Genomic DNA, 20,460 nt, shown 5'->3' with positions numbered 1-20,460 from the left:
AACAGTTATTAACACAATTATCATTCTTATTAGAGTAGTGCTCTAAGCGCTTGAGAGAGTATAATAGAATTAGCAGGCATGTTCCTTGCCCTCACGTATTTTATAATCTAATTAGAATTCATCCTCCACCTGGACCTTAATGTTTTAAACTGGATGCTTTTGACGGTGGGGATTAAGACTGCTAAAACAAAACATAGCTACTCAAAGGAGAGGGGCCACTTTAAGAGCTTTGCAACCAACAGGTGCAATGGATTCTAGTACACCATGACAGAGTGGAATAGTGAACGTGGTAATGTACTTAGCCTCCCCCTGCACTTATTAAGTAATATTTAAAACAGAACAGGATCAGTAATTCCCCTTTTCTCACCATTATCTGATCCGACAGCTGTGTGTTGCCCTATGAGCAAACCATCCTTCTGACATTCAGACGTTTACTTTGACATTTATAATATTAAATATCGCTTTGGCTGTATGAAATAACAGATTCAGCCTTCATTTCATGTGTCTACAGATATGTAGAATGGTATAAATGTCAAAGGAAGGAGAAGCCTTCATTCTGTCACAGAGACATTAAAGCAAAGGAAATGGCCCAGTTGATGGGATACTTTCAAAACTTTTTGTAAAATCTGCCCTTGGCTTTAAAATACTGAATTGAAAATGGCAGTGGGGGTAAAGGTGGTAATCTGTACTGTGTTTCACTTTCATCGTTTGAATAATGGGGATGAAATACTTGTTCTCTCTCCCTCTCACAGCTGTGACCCCCTTGTGGGACAGGGACGGTGGTTAATTTGATGATCTTGTATCCCAGTGTTCAGCAAATAAGAGTTCAATCAGTATACGACACCAACCAACAGAACCTTATGTGAAGAAAAAGACAATGTGCAGTAATCAGAATGACTTTATAAAAGATCTATATTTAAAGAAATCCCATTATAATCAGGAAGCTGGCTGTGTGTGGAGGAAATGAACCTGAAACAAACTTTTTAATGTAGAAGGAATATAAACAACTGCAATCCTTGGACAGGGGAAAGTTATGCATTGGTGAGTAACATTTCACCTGCCTGCATTAATTAGCAGAAAATCCATATTTACCATAGCAACTCTTCACTTTTTAAAGCATCTGACAGATGAAATCCTTTGGATAACATCTACTATACCAATCCATCATTGAACGTCTACATATTTCTATTCAACGGTTCATCACATCCTAATACCAAGATATCATTTTCTTTTGGATATGAGTTTGTCTAGATAACACAGACCAATAATATCAGGAGGACTACAAAAATGATCAAAGTGCGTGCTCATTCTTAACTATTTATCATTTAGAGGTACGGTACAGAAACCTTGCTAAATATGAGATTTGAAGAGAAGTTTGAAGGATAATAGGGAGGAAATTCCAGTATCTTGAAATAAGTCAAAATTACAAGTGAAATAAGTTAAGAAGGGTCACTGGAGAGAGTAAAAGGGATAAGAAAATGAGGAGAGATTAAAGTAGCAGCAACATGGAAGATTTCAAATGAGAAGAAAAATAATTTCAAATCAATTCCCCTTGCTTCTCTCCACCTTATGTAAAACACAAAACATAAGAATGAAATAGTACTTTTGGACTTATGCTTTTATGTTTCTGGAAAACTTTGGAGATTGAAGTTCACTTTTTTTGTGAAAAAATGTGAACATAAGCAATTGTCATGTAAGTTTTTGTAAAACCCCCGATTATCTTGTATCTAATCCAGAGCTTAGTACAATGCTTAGCACATAGTAAGCACTTAATGAATACCACAATTATTAAAAATCCAGTTCTGGTAGGATCTACTAATATTACTAATGCATCCTCCCAATCAATCTACCCAAACTACTTCTACCTTGATACAAGCTCTTGTCCTTCCCTGGCTAAGTTTTTGCATTAGCCTCCTTGCTGGTCTCCTAGCCTCCAGCTTCTTCCCCTTCCAATCTATACTACACTGACTTCCTGAATAAACCCTCATTTCCTTTTTTCCCCACTCACTTCTGGTTTGCCCTGAATGGTTCCTTTATTCATCCCGCCCTCACTCCCACAGCAATTATTCATTCATTCATTCATTCAATAGTATTTATTGAGCGCTTACTATGTGCAGAGCACTGTACTAAGCACTTGGAATGTACAAGTCGGCAACAGATAGAGACAGTCCCTGCCATTTGATGGGCTTACAGTCTAATCGGGGGAGACAGGCAGATGAGAACAATGGCAATAAACATATCTGTAATTTATTTTTATTAATGTCTATCTCCCCCACTAGACTGTGAGCTCACTGTGAGCAGGGAATGTGTCTACCAACTCTGTTTTAGCGTACTCTCCCAAACATATAGAACAGTGCTTAATTACTCACTGCTGCTCATGTCATCTTCCTAAAATATTGCTCAGTCTACATCTCTACTCTCTTAAAACCCCTCCACTGGCTTCCTGTATCTCTTTGCATCAAACAAACACTCCTCACAATGACTTTCAAGCTTCCCCACCATCTGATCCCGCCTTACCTATCTGTTCTCTTCCTTCACTATTCCCCAGCTCTTCACTCGCTATTCCCCAACCCAAGGTCTCCTCTTCTCCCAAGCCTTTCTTCTAGCTGTGGCTCATCCTCAGGTCATTCACCTCCATCCTCACGTTCACATTGTTCTTCCACAATCTTCCGCATATCGGATGGCATACGGCTCTCCCCACATTCATAGCCCTCCTAAAATCCCTCCCCCTTCAACAAACTATTCCAGGAAAGACACTGAAAAAATAATCATTAGAAAAAAGACCACTGTTTACCCTGTGCTGGGCCAAGCCAACAATGCTGTTGAAAGGAATGACTAACATCTGCTATTTAACTTCTAGCCTGTGCTCAGGTGAGTAGCATGCTGTGACTGATGAAGTGGAACTACAGAAAAGGACACTGACCAGTAAAATACTCTGTTAAAAGCTCATTAAGATAGAAAGGTTTCTTGCATATTTACACTTAATGGAAAGGTTTTCAATTGATATGTCTGCTACCTGTCTGAACCTTGAGTGTCAGATTTGAAGCATTAGATTCCAATAGCCATTTGTGATGGATTGGTTAATTATTAAAACATCAAAAGAAAATCCCACTATTGGATCTCAGAATGTGAACTGAGATTTTCTTTTCTATTTTTCAGCCTGAATAACATTATTCATGTAGAAAGAATGGCATATGTCTTTGTTATTTGGGGACAACTCGTTCTGCAGATAATCTACAGATTAATTCAAAGTAGAGAAATAAATAGTCACCAGCACATACACACACACACCAAACTGCAAGATTATAGATATTGCTTAATAGATGGACCAGCTATGAATGCATTCCTTCCCTATCAATTATGCATCAATTTAGCTTTGGAAGGACTGAGACAAGTAAAAAACAGAGCTCTGCTTGAAACTGTATTTGTGAGCTTTTGAGTTGTGGATATGTGTACAAAAGTCACTGGGATTCACAAAACACTTTTAAAAAAATAGCAGCTACATAATAATTAATAACTGTGATATCTGTTAAGTGCTTACTCTGTTTCAAACACTGTACTACGCACTGGTGTTAGATATATGACAATCAGGTCCCACATGCGGCTCACATTGTAAATAGAAGGGAAAACAGGTACTGAATCCCATTTTTAAGATGAGATAACTGAGGGACAGAGAAGTTAAGTGACATGTCCAAGGTCATGCAGCACATAAGTGGTAAAGCCAGGAATAGAACCCAGGTCCTCTTTCCAAACTTCTTCCTCGCATCATTTTTGTAATAATGATGATGATGATAAGGAGGAGGAGGAGAAAGATGTGGATTATCTATTGGTTTGATCTCGACTATTTCAGTTAATGTTCCTAATTACTTTAAAATATAGTATTGGATATATCAAGTAATTCTATTCCTCTAGTTTTTGGTACTTATTTTCTGGATGCTCCTATTGCCTGAACCTTGCCTAAAATTTATTTCTCTTTTCTAAATGTCCTCCCTCACTGAGATTATGAACCATTTGTAGGAACAGGATGCTATTGTTTATTTTTATTTGCTCCAACACCCAACACAGTATTTGGCACAGAGCAGGCACTAATTAAATGTCATTATTATTCCTCCTCCTCTTTCCAAATTCTGGAAGAAGATGACAACCCAACTCAACAAAATGTTAATCAGGTTTATGGCTCTTGGAGATAATAGTAATAGTAATAATAACAATAATAATCACGACAGTGACAATTGTTAAGCACTTAGTATGTAGCAAGCACTGAACTAAGTGCTGGGGTAGGTAAAGTTAATCAGGTCAGACCTTGTCCCTATTTCATAAGGGGCCCCCCACTCTAAAAGGGAGGGGAAGAACGTAATCCTCATTGTACATATGAGGCGACTGAGGCACAGAAAAGTTAAGTGAATTGCCCAACAAGCCCAGCAAGCAGGTTGATTATAATCCAGGGTGCTCTGTTTTTCAGACCCATGTTCTTTCCACCAGGACACGCTGCTTCTCAGACATAGTAGTAGCTAAGTCCTTTTTGAGATAGCCAAGACAGTTTAACCTGCAGATTTATTTTTACTCTCAACCTAAATCTGATCCAGTTAATCAGTTATTCCGTGTCTCCAGATTCTTTCATCAAATGCACCATACCTAATGGCTTTTCCAAAGAAAGGGGCTGGATAATGTAACAGTTGACTAAAATAAGACTTTAAAAATGAAGGCCAAATCCTTCAGGAGATTAACAAAATTGGAGATTTTAATTGATTTAGGTACTCTCTCTGTTTTTCAATTCTCTGACACTTATTAGCTTTATCATGGTCTCAGAGAGAATAGCCACAATGACTTCCCTGATTTTAGGATACTGTCAAATCAATTTCTCATATCATAGTAGCTGGCTTTAAAAAAATGTGTTTCAAGCATTATCCTCATCAAATAGTCTGAACTGCTTAGAATAATCCTGTTATCCTTATTGTGAACCATCAGGCATATTCAGTGTCTTCATTCCTTTATAACTATCAGTTAGCAGCAATTTGCATGTTGTCCAAATCAGCACTAAAAAGTACAGAAACCTGATCTGGAATGCATCTCAGTGCTTTGAAGTTCAAACTCCACCACTGAAAATTTGGAATTATTATTTTTTTAAAGTCAGGCTATGCCTCAAGGGCACCAATAACTGTCAGTTGGTCAGATTTTGCAGTATCACTTAAAAAACAATTGAAAATATCAAGAGATCTCAAAAAAAGTCATTTTTAGTGACAACACCTGCAATAGCAATTGGCATGACTGACAATGTGAAAGGTTCACTGAAAGCTCAGGGAGAGGACCTTTTTGATTACTGGTCAGCTCCCAGGCATTCAGAAAACCCACGAAGTAACATTTAAACGTCTTTTTTACAGTGCATTTTCCTCAGAACCTATCCAAAGCATCGTCAAGATTCAGACTCTCATCAGATACTCTCATCTCTTAAGGGATTTTCACTTCAGACTTGGATCACACATGCATCAGTTCAATTTCCTGCTTTAAGGACATGAGTTTTGTACAAAACTAGATCCTGGAGGGAAAGAGGGAAATGAGGAAAGGACGATGACATTTTGTGGAGGAGGGTGTGTTTATAAAAGAAAAGTATTTCTCTATATAGATGAAAAGCTTCATATTGTATTGAACTCTCCCAAACACTTGGTACAGTGCTCTGCACTAAGCTCATTAAATAACATTGATTTTTAAAAATTTCATTCAGCTGCTTCTCCTATCTGCAATTTATTTTAATGTCTGTCTTCCCCGCTAGATATTTGCTTGAGAGCAAGGGTAGTGTCTACTTTATTGAACTCTCTCAAGTGTAAGCACTTCTTTGGGGGCACTATTAAGTACCCAATAAATACAACTGACTGACTGAAGGCAGCTCCTCTTAACACTCCTTTTAAGAGTTACTGAAAAATACTCTTTATTATGAGTGAATACTCAGTTGTTCTTTACAGATGCCTTCAAGTGTACACAAATTTGCTCTCCAACACTTGCTTTTTATTCAAAATAATGAATTGGTGAACAGTACTAAACCACAATTCAGTAAGATAAACTGTGATTTAATTCAGCAGTGTGAAAGAACTTTCCTTTCACAGTGTGCAGAACTGTTATGACTTCTTTTGGCTGTTATTGAAAACTCTCACTTATGAGTGAACACTCACCTTTTATTTGCAGATACCTTCAAGTGTACACAAAGTTGCTTTTCTACACTTGCTTTTTATCCAAAACTAATGAATAGGTGAATTGGACTAAACCAGGACTCAGCAGGATTAACTGTGATTTAATTCAGCAGTGTGAAAGAACTTTCTTTTCATCAACATAGTGTGCAGACCTCTTCTGCAGGACACAAAACCTAAGGTTTTGAAGAACCATTGAAGGAAATAGTAATGTTGGAGATGAGCCCACTTTATTAATGCTATTGGGTTTACAATTCAAGGTGGATTTCCAAAACCATTAAAGATCTTTTCAAGCTTGGAGGGGGCATGTTCCATTAGAAGTTATGTAGCTATTACTGGATACTTCCATGCGGCTGTTTTCAAAAGGCCTATGCAATCTGAATTTACTTAAAGAACTCAACTGCGGAGTTATTCATTTTGACATTTTTAATCGTTTCCTTTACTTTAATGCAAAAGTTGAAGGATAATTAGGAAAACAAGAATAGAATTTGTCAATACGGTTATGTGCACATTAGAGAAAAGATATTTGGAAAAGGGACATTTGGAAATGACAGTACCAAGTATTAAATTATCTTTTGCCTGCAAACCAAATTTGATTGCTCTGTTACAATCAAAAAAGGAAGAAGAGGCATTTTTTCTTATAATTACTAAATTAAAACATAGGTAAAGAGGTGAAGGTGGGGAGAGTGGTCATCTATCAAACATGAAAGAAGAGGGAGTTCCATTCAGTCAGTCAGTCAATTGTATTTATTGAGCCTCTACTGTCTGCAGAGCACTATACTCAGCACTTGGGAGAGTACAATATAACAAATACATTCCCTGTCTACAACAAGCTTACATTCTAGAGGGAGAGACAGATATTAATATAAATAAATCAGGAGGAGGACACCTTGCCTGTGTCGGTAGTGAGATAGATGAGATCAAGGTACATTGAGTAGGTTGGCATTAGAGGAAGAGAGTGTGCAGGCTGGGTTGAACTAGGAGAATAGTGAGGTAGGGTAGGAGGAGAGAGCTGATTGAGTACTTTAAAGCCAATATGAAGGAGTTTCTGTTCGATGTGAAGGTGGGTGGGCAAATATTGAAGGTTCTTGAGGAGTGGGGAGACTTAACTGAACTTTTTTCAGAAGAAAAATCCAGGTAGCAGAGGGAAGTAAGGACTGGAGTGGGGAGAGACAGGAGGCAGGGAAGTCGGGGAGGAGGCTGATGCATTAATTAGGACTGAAAACTGTATGTGGGATGGACATGTCTATTTGGCAAATGAGAGTAGTCAAAGAAAACAGCTCCAGCACCATGCTCACCCACTCAATCTGAATGAAGCTTCCTTAGTACCCCATTCAGAGAGTGATCGTTTCATGAAACGCATATCTGTAATTTTTCTGGCAGTTTCTGCAATGCGACAAAGATGTTTTATGCCAGGGCAGGGAAAAAAACAAACAATAAAAATCCCACACCATTGTGCTCCAAGTTTCTTAATTTAGATTTTTAAAAGCAAATTGTTCTTTGGTCTTGCACGATTACAAGAGCTTGCAGGTAGGTCTGAATAGAAACTACATGCCTCTCTAAATTTTCTGCAATGCAAATTCTACTTTTATTTAATCCTACTACCTGTAGTATATGTATAGTCTATTGAAAACAGCTGGAGGTGTCCTGAGTAGAGGAGCTTGGTTTCTCAGAAAAACAATAAGCAAAATGTTACATTCTTAATAATGTAAAAATGAACATCAACAAGACAGCACCTTTGCACTCGCTTGAAGTAAAATCCCACTGTAGCTGTAACTTAAGATTTACTTTAAGGTGGCTAGAGTATTGTTGGTTTCAGAATGATTGGAGGAGAATGGTTCTAATACTGATCTCAAAACTCTCGGAAGCTTTTCACTGGGAGTTTGGAAGGAAGAGGTTAAGCAGAGAAGGGAAGGGGTTGGGTGGAGAGGAGGGTCATCTCATAAGCTGTTTTCCAGAGTTTTCTGGAACAGCTGAAACTGCAACAGAACTTCCAGGAAATAGTATGGGAGACAGCCAGTAGAGTATGAAGGAGGAGGAAGTAGCTGGGAAGACTTCTCACTCTTGCAAATGCCACTGTCCTGTGATGTCTGGAGTAAATATATACAAGTTCCAATAAGAAGTTCTAACTAGTCCATGTAGGCATTGAAGTTGAGGACACAAGAAATCTGGAAGTGGCTGTCATAATGGGAAGCAGCATGACATAGTGGATAGAGCACGGGTCTGGGAGTCAGAAAGTCATGGGTTCTAATCTTGGGTCTGCCACTTGTTTGCCATGTGGCCTTGGGAAAGTCATTTTAGTTCTCTGTGTCTCAGTTACCTCATCTGTAAAATGGGGATTGAGACTGTGAGTCCCCTGAGGGACAGGGACTGTGTCTAATCCGATTTGCTTGTATCCAACCCAGCGCTTTATAGACAGAAAGCACTTAACAAATACCACAGTTATTATTATTCTAATGGCTGGGAATGCATAGAGAATAAATATTGTTGGGGAACTCAAACAGCTTCTCAGTGGAATTGAAATGATAAAATGATATGCAGACTGGACAGAAGACATTATTTAAAGGCACAAGGACACAAGACCCCCAAAAATATGGTATTAGCTTGGACACCACTAGAAAGCAGCCTATCCTAGTGTGTAGCAAACAGAAATGAGGGAACTGCCTTGGAGCAGAGGTTTCAGTGTGACTGACTCCTTGAGGGAGAAATGAAAAGGGCACCAGCAACTTCCATTATCCAGTACAACAGAGCTGTATAGAACATTCTTTATATATACACATACAACAGACATGGAAATTTTAGCCACCTGTTTTATAATAATAATGTTGGTATTTGTTAAGCGCTTACTATGTGCAGAGCACTATTCTAAGCACTGGGGTAGATACAGGGTAATCAGGTTGTCCCCCGTGAGGCTCACAGTTAATCCCCATTTTACAGATGAGGTAACTGAGGCACAGAGAAGTTAAGTGACTTGCCCACAGTCACACAGCTGACAAGTGGCAGAGCCGGGAGTCGAACCCACGACCTCCGACTCCGAAGCCTAGGCTCTTTCCACTGAGCCACGCTGCTTCCAGACCCTCAGTGACCCTCTCACCACAGTGATAAAATGCTCTCCTCAGTAGCATCATCTTTGAACCTGAAAGATTGATTTCTTTCTTGTGAGTCCCCTGAGGGACAGGGACTGTGTCTAACCCAATTTGCTTGTATCCAACCCAGCGCTTAATAGACAGAAAGCACTTAACAAATACCACAACTATTATTATTTTCTGCATTTCAATAAATAACAAAAATGACAAAAAGAACCAAAATAAATGGAAACATTCAGAAATAGTATCTAACACCAATGAACAAGATATATATTTTTGCTAAGACCTTAATGTGGCAATGCTATCAATGCTTTTGGACATTAATGAAAAATAATCTTTAGGAATCTATGAAAACTCTTTATCTACTGCAATTCCCACTACTTTTGTCACTGCTGAAACCACAGTGGAGAAAAATGGTAGTGGGGATGGAATTTAAGGCAGCTTGAGAAGAACACGATTTAATAAATTTTGCATGAGATGTGAAGATTTTAACAGAGTGTAATCCTGGTCACCACACTCATTATTCACAACTTTCAGAGTGATAAAATATCCACTAGTCAATATTCACGCAAAAGGGAATTCATGTGGTTCTCTGAAAATATTCTTCCACGTCATCTCAAATTGATTGATAGAACTCAGATGAACAAAAAGAAAATAAGGGAGCTCTCCAAGTGATTCTTTGCAATTGCTGACTTACTGGTCTGAGATCCTCCGGAAATACAATTTCAAAAGAGAAAATGAATTTTAATTGACACAGAAACTAATTCTATTTCTTTGCAATTAGTTTTCTCTATAAAAACACAATTTTCTTTTGGATAACTTTTTCTCGTTTTCCAACCAAACAAGCATTTACTGTTCTAGTTGGATAAATACCAAAGTAACAAATAAGATCTATAATGTGAAGCTCAAACTCTTCAATATAAACAAGTGAAATTCTTTCTGGGTTGCCTCTCCCCTGGGTTATATTGCTGGATCTAAAAATTCCCCACTGTCTAACACTGAGCAAGTCATTGGATAGGATAAGCTTCCAAATGAATAAGTGAATTTAATATCCTCTCCAAGGTATATGTTAAGTGCTGTGGTATGTCAAGCAGTGTACTAAACGATGGGGGTAAAAATCAAGATAATCAAGCCCCACAGGGGGCTCACAGTTTATACTGTACTCTCAGAAGCACTTAGTACAGTGGCCTGTACACGGTAAGCGCTCAATCAATACGATTGACTAAGAAGAAGGGAGAACAAGTTTTGAATCTCTGTTTTGCAAATGAGGGAAAGGAGGCACAGAGAAGATGAGTAATTTGCCCAAGGTCATAGAGCAGCTATGTGGTGAAGCTGGGATTAGAACCCAGGTCCTCTGCTTCCCAGACCCAGACTCTTTCCACACTGCAAAACCTTTCAGATTTAGGGTTGAAAGATGCCACACAAATACCATTCTCATTATCAGTTCCATTTACATCAAAGGGTTAAGAAGATATTAAGTTGGCCCAATCAAGAATTAGATTAAGAGTCCTTGTTATCTCAATACTTGCTATAGTGCAAAAACTCAGTAAATTCAGTGATATTAATAATAATGATAATACTTTGTTATTCAATAAGATGAATAGGGAAAATGAGAGGAGAGACTAAAGCCAATCATTTATTGGAGACAGAGGTAAAGGTTGGTTAGGGATGGTCAATCTGTGATTATCAGGACCTCTGAGAATACATAGGAAGAATCAACTAGACTTTGGGGAAAATCAGCTACGAGGTCAAATGAGGACAAGAAGGCAATTATAGTTTCAAGAGAATAGGGTGGTGATAATAGTGGCGCTTAAGGTTATGGTGATTTGGGAAGGTCTTGGAAGGGGGGAGGGTCTTGGAAGGGTGTACTTAAAAACCTTGATATCCTTTGCGGCTCAGCGTGGACAGGAAGGTGCAGCAGCCACTTGAAAGCTTAAAATAGGATATAAGAATGAATAAAGGTTCATGTGTAAATTTTTTTGTTTTTTGTTATTTTTTTACCTGCTCTCTCCCTGCAAAAAGCTTCAATAGAGAAGAAGAGGCAGACACTAACATCATTTACCAGTTGAAGGCTGGAGGGAAAATGGATCTGGTATGTGATCAGGCCCTTCTGATTAAATAAACTTTGCATAGCTTTTATTGCCTTAGAGTGTTCCTTCTGCATTTTAGCTAGGCTTTCCCCGTTTCCATGTCAAGAGAAGTTTCCCTGATCAGCTGTTTACATTTGATCTCTTCTTAGTAAAGACTGAAATGAAAAAAAAATAAGGAAAAGCTGAGGCTATTTAACAGCTTCCTCTCCCTGTCTTACAGAGGCTTGGAAATTTCTCTGTTCCTCCTCTCTTGATTAATGTAAGTGAGGATTTTATTTCTCTTCATGTCCCATGTTAGCATCCTCTTTCATGCTTTGCTTTTTGAATTCTGTAATACATTATTGTTATCTCTTTGAACTGTTCTTCAATGATCTGGTCCAATTTTCTCCCTTCAGAACTTTAAGGTTCTTCAAGGGTTCATGATGTATCCAACTTAGTACCTTGCCACTCTTTCTGCTCGTTCTTTGAACTATGAAATATCAAAGTTATCAGGCAGGTCACCCACAAATATCAAGCATTCACATTTATTGAACAGTTACAGTGTGCAGAGCACTCTATTCACTGCTTGGGAAATCACAAGATAACAGAAGAGGTGGACAAGTTCCCTGCTCACAAAGAGCTTACAGTCTAGAGGAGAGGGCAGAGATAAAGCAGGCACGGATGAACTTGAGGTGGACAAAGACTGGCCTGCTATCTGTATTTTTGCCAGTAGTGCTCTGAGGCTTGTGCAGAGGAGTGAAAGAAGAGGGCTGTGGAGGGGATCCGGAGCTGTGAGATAGCATTATGAGATCGGCAAGGGATAGGGGAGCGAGTTAGATCAGTAGAGAGGGTGGTGTTGAGGGTGTCAGTTTGGTCGGCAAGGGAAGGTAGTTGGTGCTTTATGTGCAATTAGCAGAGGGAGGAAGAAAGGTATTGAGTGAGGTAAGGCAGGCCAGGCCAGGCACTGTACTAGGCGCGGAAGTAGATACAAAATAATCAGGCTGGCCACAGTCCATGTCCCATATGTGTCTCATAGTCTTAATCCCCAATTCACAGATGAGGTAACCCAGCCACAGAGGAATAAAGAGAGTTGCCCAAAGTCACACACACAAGTAGCAGAGCCAGTATTAGAACACTGGCCCTCTAACTTCCAAGCCTACGCTCTTTTCCATTATGCTATGCTGTTTTCCATAATTAAAACTATATTTTAATTATATTGTAATTTAAATTTTGCAGGGAAGAGAAGTCTTTACAGTTGGAATCTTCTCTTTCCACTAAGTCTCTTGTGGTTGTCACAGTGGTTGGTTTCAGTGGTCCTCTGCCCTCTACTGTCTTGATCAATTAACTTTTCTAATTTGAAATAACGCAAGGCACTATTGTATCACTAATATATGATGATCAGTGAAATGTGAAAGACAAAAGAGTTTTAAAGGCTTCTAAGAGCTAGGACTTGAATCCTCAAAACTGGTTGGATAAACATTGGAGTGGTCTGTAAATGCAGTTGGCACTGTGCTCTCTTCAAAGTCTTTCATTCACGCAGTTGGTATTTACTCAACATTTATTATGTGAAGAGCACTAAATACTTGGAAGAGTACAATGCAATAATAATGATTGTGGTTTTTGTTAACACTCTGTATCAAGTACTGTGCTAACTGCTTGGGTAGGTACAAGTCAATCAGGACAGACACAGTCCTTGTCTCTCAAGGGGCACACAGTCTAAATGAGATAGAAGTATTTAATCTCCACAGTATACATGAGGAAACTGAGGCACAGAAAAGTTAAGTGACTTGTCCGAGGTCACAAAGCAGGCAAGTCATATTTATTATCATTCTTGTCTTTTATATTTGTGTTTTGACTCTCCTTATGTTCCTACCGCTAATCTCCTCCCCAACCATTCATAGATTGTGAGCCCCTTGAGGGTCAGGGAACACGTCAATATTTAATCTGCATTCTTTCCTAGCCCTTAGTACAGTAGGGGAAGCAGCGTGGCGCAGTGGAAAGAGCACGGGCTTTGGAGTCAGGGCTCATGAGTTCGAATCCCGGATCTGCCACTTGTCAGCTGTGTGACTGTGGGCAAGTCACTTAACTTCTCTGTGCCTCAGTTCCCTCATCTGTAAAATGGGGATTAAGACTGTGAGCCCCGCGTGGGACAACCTGATTCCCCTGTGTTTACCCCAGTGCTTAGAACAGTGCTCGGCACATAGTAAGCGCTTAACAAATACCAACATTATTAGTTTGCAAATAGTAGGTACTTATTGACACTCCGGCTACATATGTGACTGCAAAAGGCCAATACAAGGACCCACAGTCTTGGGGCCACCTTGCACACACACCAAGGCAGACCCTTGTGCTGTCATGAAAACCAATACTAATTTCACCTATGAATTGGTCTTTCAGCCAAGTGAATATGACAGGGAAATGTAGTAACACTTTGGAGGAAGGAGTTTGTGAACACATTGCAAAGATATAAGAGTAATTGTAAAGGGATGAATTCTGATTGCTTCCTGTGACACTCAATTTACTCTGTCTGATGGGGTTAGGCTGACCTAATTCATCTACTGAAGTTATTTCCTAGCCATGTATTTCTATTCTTGGTTTCCTTCTCCTCTCTATCCTCCTCAGTTTCCTTCTATTCCTCTTCATCCTCCTCCTGCCCCATTTCCTCTTCATCCTCCTCCTGCCCCTTTTCCTCTCCTTCCTCCTCCTGTCCCATTTCCTTTCCTTCCTCGTCCTCTTTTCCTCCTCCCTCCCATTTTTTCCTTCCTCCTTTCTACTCCACCACCATTTTTTTCCCCACTTGGTTTTGCTAAATATTTACTATGGGCCAGTCACTGTACTAAGTGTTGGAGCAGATACAAGATAATCAGAAGGAGCATGGCCTAGTGGATAGAGCATGGGCCAGACTCTGACTCTCAGAGTCAGAAGGACCTGGGTTTTAATCCCAGGTCCAACATTATCCGCTGTGTGACCTAGGGCAAATCACTTTACTTCTCTGTGCCTCAGTTACCTTGTCTGTAAAATGGGGATTAAGACTTTGAGTCCCATGTGGGACATGGATTATCTTGTATCTACTCCTGTGTTTAGTACAGTGCCTGGCACATAATAAGCACTTAACAAATACCATAGAAACAACAACAAAAACAGGCTGGACATTGTCCAGGTCCCATGTTGGGCTCATAGTCTTAGCCCCCATTTTACGGATGAGGTAACTGAGCCACAAGAGAAGTTAAGTTACTTGCCCAAGGTCACACAACAGGCAAGTGTTGGATCTGGGATTAGAACCCGGGGCCTCTGACTCCTAGGCCTGTACTCACCTTCACTTTCCCTAGATCCAGGCTGTGAGCCCTTGCAGACCAGGGACTACTTTGAAGAATTGGGAGGGATGTAGAAAAGAGTACTTATGGAAGAGAAATTGGGGCCCATAGTTAACCTAAGTCCCAAAACCCTGGTACTGCTGCTGTCATACCATCCTTTTGATACTACTGCTCTGTCACCAGAATTTTAATGCAATGAGTAGTCTTCCCCAATCCATTCTGTTTATTTTCCTTAGTCACTAAGTTCATAATAGGAACTCTTGCTTTCATGCTGGTAGTTACCCCCTATTCATGCTGGGAGTGTTTACTAAAATGTTATTCTCTGCCTGCAGTTTCTTTTTTTTTCTTCTTTATTAACTGCAGTCAAGATTTATACAACTGGGAATAAAGTTAAAGCAAAATTTAAGGAGCAGTGAGAGTCCTTGCTGAGTTGACAGTGAACAGTACTACAGGGTCCGACTATAAAGAGATGGTGCAGATCCATCCTTTTCTTTGCTAGCAGGGCAAGTCAATATCTAATTTCACAAATCTTTCCCTTCAGTCTCTTCTCCCTCCCTCCTTTTTTTTTTTTGATATCATGTGGGGAGAAGACTTTCATATTGGACTAAAAACACATGCAAGCGACATGTATTTAAGCATCATTAAAGGCAGGCAACCGCTCAGCTTGATGAGAGTGACGTCCTTGGGAATTAAAATAGGATATAAAGTCAGTTAAGTGAAGCTTGTCAGAAGCAATGCACCATTCACACAGATCCTTTTTATTTGGTGTCATGCGGCTCTCTCACCACCAGCTTGTTAGTGGATTATTGGGAACAGAACCAGAAACGGGCAATATCACAGAAATTCCCAAGGTAAGCGGTACAACCCTTGGCTTGCAGTAAATGAAAGGATGTAAATTGTCCCAGTTCAGATCTATGCCTCTATTGAGAGCAGTAGCTTGAAATGAACAGTGGGCTATAAATACACCATTTATCTGACTCCTCTACTGAGGGTCTGGGTTCTCAATTTTTCTTTTGATATTTCCAAATTCTTGATTCCTTAGCTTTAAGGTCTTCACTGTTAAGTCCTATTTACTTGAACCCTAAATGGCCGAAAAGCTGAAGATAGCTGAGTTGAACTCGTATTCAGGTAATTTCAACATCCAGCAAAATGTTCTGCACCATCTGGTAATTCCACGTCTTTTGTCTAAACTCCACAAAGGATATTGAAAATCTTTTATCTCAACTCTCCCTACTTGCACAATTTGGGGAGTGAGGAAACTCAATGTAATTGTCTCCTGGTCCAGCTTGCAACAAGGTTTTGGTTGGAGAGTCAATCCTCCACGTCCCACTATGCATATCATGGACGAAAACATAGGGTTATTTAAACATGTTAATAGCCTGTTTGGAATCTAGGATCACAGCCCAGGTGTTCAAGGTCCAGTTCTGCCCTGCTTCTCTCTGTTTTCCTCTCAACATAGCTCACCTCAGTCACGTGAGGAAATTCAGAAGGTAGCAGACCATATTTGACTATCCTGATCCAGAAATTCTAATAATAATCATAGTAATAGTATTTAAGTGCTTACTATGTTTCAAAGACTATACCAAGCACGGGGATAGACATAACATACCCAGGTAGGACATAGTCCCGGTCCCACATGGGGCTCAGAGGCTAAGTATGAAGGAAAACAGATATTGAATCCCCATTTTACACATGAGGAAACTGAAACACAGAAGAATTAAATCATTTGCCCAAGGCCACAAAAAAGGCAAGTGACGGAGCTGGGATTTGAACCCAGGTCGTCTGACTCCCAGGACAGTACTCTTTCCATAAGGCCATGTGTGCACTTTCTGGACTACCCCTTGTTCTCTTCCTGAGAAGGTTCTCCATCTTGTGAAGTGAGCCCTGATCACAGACCTAGCGTAAAGCCATTGTGATGTGCAAGGAGAAAATCTGGGAGGGTGGAAATGACAAGTCACATTCTCCTCCCACCAATTTGTCTTTATGGGAGTATCTACATAGATTTCAGGCAACCCATTCTTCTTCTACACCAAGGCCAGTCTGCCTCAATGAGCTTTATTTGTCGTGAATTCTCTTTAAGGAAGTCAAATCGGATTTGTAAAGGCTGGATATGAAACAAGAGAAAAATAAAGGAAAATAGTGACCCTAAATAGATTGTGAGGGAACATGACAGTGAGACCGAAATGGAAAATGCTTTAAATGATTTTTTTCATCTCAATCTTTATTGGAAGTGCACCGGGAGACTATGCTCCCCAAACAAAGTGTATTCCTTCTCTAGAGCGCACAACCATTTAAAAGCTGTAATTTTTCTCTTCAGGAAGGTTCTTAAACCTTCAAAATAATCTAAAGATGTGTTCATAAATAAGACGTTGTTTTAAAATTATGTTGTTTTGTTAAATTGCATGAAAGAGTATGAATCGGACTCTCAGGATGCTGTTGTCCAGAAAGCATCTCATCAGATCAAAATGAACAGAAAAGCAAAGGTGAAATAAAGGGTAGAAACATTTGAGGGCCAAGGCAAGGCATCAACAATTATCTTCATAGATATTGTCTGCCAGAATGTTTGTTGAGTATTTTGTTGACAGATGTAGTCATTTTTTTTGCTCTCTTTAAAAAAAGAATGTCTCTCCGGGAATGTATTACAATTTTTCAATTACTTTGCACAAAATACGAGTGAACACATTATTTGAAAAATAAAATACTGCTAAGAAAACTTAACTAACTTCACTCAAGGTAAACTAGTTTGCTTTAAAAATTTCCAGGAACTACCAATATAATGTAATAAATAAGGGAGAGGGCAATTATTTACATACAAACAAGTAAAATATAAACATCAGTTTCAGTGTAAACTTTCTTGATGTTCATTAGCCCTATCAATCGATAGTAGTTATTGAGGTTTATTGTGTGAATAGAACCACACTATGTTATTAGGACAGTACAACAGAGTTAGTGGACATGATTCTTACCCTCAAGGAGTTTAGAATCTAGTGGGGGAAACAGATAATAAATTTAATTATAGATGGGTGGAACTATGTACAAAAGTGCAATAGCAGAGTGCGAGTATTCAAGTGTTGAAGAGGCAGTGGGGTGGGGAAATAGGGTGGGGAGATGAGAAATACAGCAGGGAAGGATTAATGAAGGTGATATGATTTCAGAAGAGTCATGAAGATGGGGAGAGCCTGATATGGGAAGAGTGGTTTGCCTGATATGAAGGGGATGGGAATTGCTAGTATGAGGGAGGTCTTGGGCAACAGATCAGAGGTGAGAGGAGAGGGGAGCAAGAGGTCAGAGGTCATTCTGCCCACCTTCAAAGCTTTATTAAACATACATCTCCTCCAAGAGGCCTTCTCTAAGCTCTCTTTTCTTCTCTCTCATTCCCTTCTGTGTCACCCATGCACTAGGATTTGCACCCTTTATTCACCCCTCCCTCAGCCTCACAGCACCTATGACCTATGTACATATCTGTCATTTATTGATTTATATTAATGTCTCTCTCCCCTTCTAGGCTGTGAGCTCCTTGTAGGCAGGGAACGTGTCTACCAACTCTGTTGTATTGTACTTTCCCAAGTGCTTAGTACAGAATTCTACATACAGTAAATGCTCAATAAATGTGATTGATTAAGAGGAGAGAGGGGCAAGGCACAGTGAATAGGCTGGTTTTAGAGGAGCAAAACAAGTGAGCTGGGATGTAGAAAGAGAGCAGTGAGGACAATTAATGTGGAGAAAGCTGACCGCGTGACTAAAAGACATTGGTAAGGGGTTTCTTCTTGAGCTCAGTCTCCCGCTCTAGACTATGAGCTCTTTGTGGGATGGGACTGTGTCTACCAACTCTGTTTTATTGAACTTTCTCCTAAGTGCTTAGTACAGTGCTCTTCACACTGTAAGTGCTCAGTAAATAGCACTGACTGATTGGGAAAGGCTCCATCACTGCCTCAGCATGTGAGGGATCTCTTGGGTTCATACCCATCTGTAAAACGGTCAGGACTCCCAGCTATCTGCTTCCCCATTGCTGCTGGGCACTCTGGTGTCTCTTGAGAGCTTAAGTAGCTTAACATCACACATCACATCATCCTCTAACTGTAAGCTGGTTATGGGCAGGGAATATGTCTGTTTATTGTTATAGTGTACTCTCCCAAGTGCTTAGTACAGTGCTCTGCACACAATAAATGCTCCATAAATATGATTGACTGACTGACCTGCATTCTGAGGAGGGGCAAGGTGAGCTGCTAGCCCAACACCAAAGCAACCTCCACTGGCTCAGAGAAGCAGCGTGGCTTAGTGGAAAGAGCCTGGGCTTGGGAGTCAGAGGTCGTGGGCTCTAATCCCAGCTCCGCCACTTGTCTGCTGTGTGACCTTGGGCAAATCACTTAACTTCTCTGTGCCTCAGTTACCTCATCTGCAAAAATGGGGATTAAAAAATGTGAGCCCCACGTGGGACAATCTGATTATCCTGTATTTACCCCAGCGCTTAGAACAGAGCTCTGCACATAGTAAGCACTTAACAGATACCATAATTATTATTATTATTATTCAGCAGAACAGCAGCTCAAAGCCTGCTGCCACAACTTCTGCTCATACTGGCTAAAGATGAAAGAGCAGCAAGGGGTTGAGTGAGCATCAAAAGTTGGTGGGAAATGTCTCCAAATTCTGTGGCTATTTTATATAATAATAATAATGATAATGATTATGGTATTTGATAAGCACTTACTATATGCCAGGCACTGTACGTAGCATGGGGTGGATACAGGCACTTCAGGTTGGACACAGCCCCTGTTCCACACAGAGCTCTCAGTCTTCATCCCCATTTTGCAGATGACGGAAATGAGGCCCAGAGAAATGAAATAACTCCCCTACGGTCACACAGTAGACAAGAGGCAGAGCTGGTCTTAGAACTCTGGTCCTCCTGACTTCCAGGACCGTGTTCTATCAGTAAGATCAGAATCATGCCCAGAATCACTCAATCAATCCACCGAACAATGATATAGACTGAGCGCTTACTCTGTGCAAGGCAAAATGCTTGGTAGAGTACAATATTTTTTTTAACGGTATTTAATTTCTTAATCCCCATTTTACAGATGTGGTAACTGAGGCATAGAGAAGGTGACTTGCTCAAGGTCACACAGCAGACAAGTAGCAGAGTTGAGATTAGAACCCAGGTTCTCCTGACTCCCAGGTCCATGCTCTATCCACTAGACCACACTGCTTCTCATTCATTCATTCAATTATATTTACTGAGTCCTTACTCTGTGCAGAGCACTGTACTAAGTGCATGGAATGTACAATTAGGCAACAGATAGAGACAATCCCTGCCCAACAACGGGCTCACTCTAAACAGAGATAGAGGTTGACAGGATCCCTGTTCACAAAGAGCTCATACCACTTGTTTAGAGTGCTGGATGCTACCGAAATTACACTCACATGTGATAGGGGAGAGCCAAGGGTTTGCAATAGATAATTCCCTTCAGTTTTCCCCACAGGAAACTATCATGGCAGCATCATCACAGAAAAAATATCTGGATATCTGTCACCCAAATAGAGTACTCTACCTGAATTATCATGATTTCTAAGGCCAAAAAATGGTTTCCATCTGAAAAGATTCAGTATCTATTAGCTAAGCTAATTTTGTTCTCAATTATCTGAACAACTTGTGTGTGGTGACCCAGTCTGTTACTCAATAATAAATCAGTCATTTTACCATACCCATTAAAGTACATCCTAATACATGTTATGCACATAATGCCCCCAGATACAAATGATTCTGTAAAAATAAATATCTTTCTTAGTGTTTATGGGTCAGTGGATTTGTTTT

The 20,460-nt window shown here is 39.9% G+C and overlaps 1 protein-coding gene across 1 annotated transcript in view; it reads right to left on the bottom strand.

Moving 5' to 3' along the window:
- The window catches only part of CNTNAP2 (contactin associated protein 2), a 1,271,576-nt gene that overhangs the window by 647,039 nt on the left and 604,077 nt on the right, over window positions 1–20,460 (bottom strand). The gene's annotated exons all lie outside the window — the stretch shown is intronic.

Source organism: Ornithorhynchus anatinus, chromosome 4 (genome assembly GCF_004115215.2).
Source record: "Ornithorhynchus anatinus isolate Pmale09 chromosome 4, mOrnAna1.pri.v4, whole genome shotgun sequence".
Classification (NCBI taxonomy): domain Eukaryota; kingdom Metazoa; phylum Chordata; class Mammalia; order Monotremata; family Ornithorhynchidae; genus Ornithorhynchus; species Ornithorhynchus anatinus.
The sequence above is the reverse complement of the archived record's forward strand: the minus strand, read 5'-3'. Positions and strand labels throughout refer to the sequence as shown.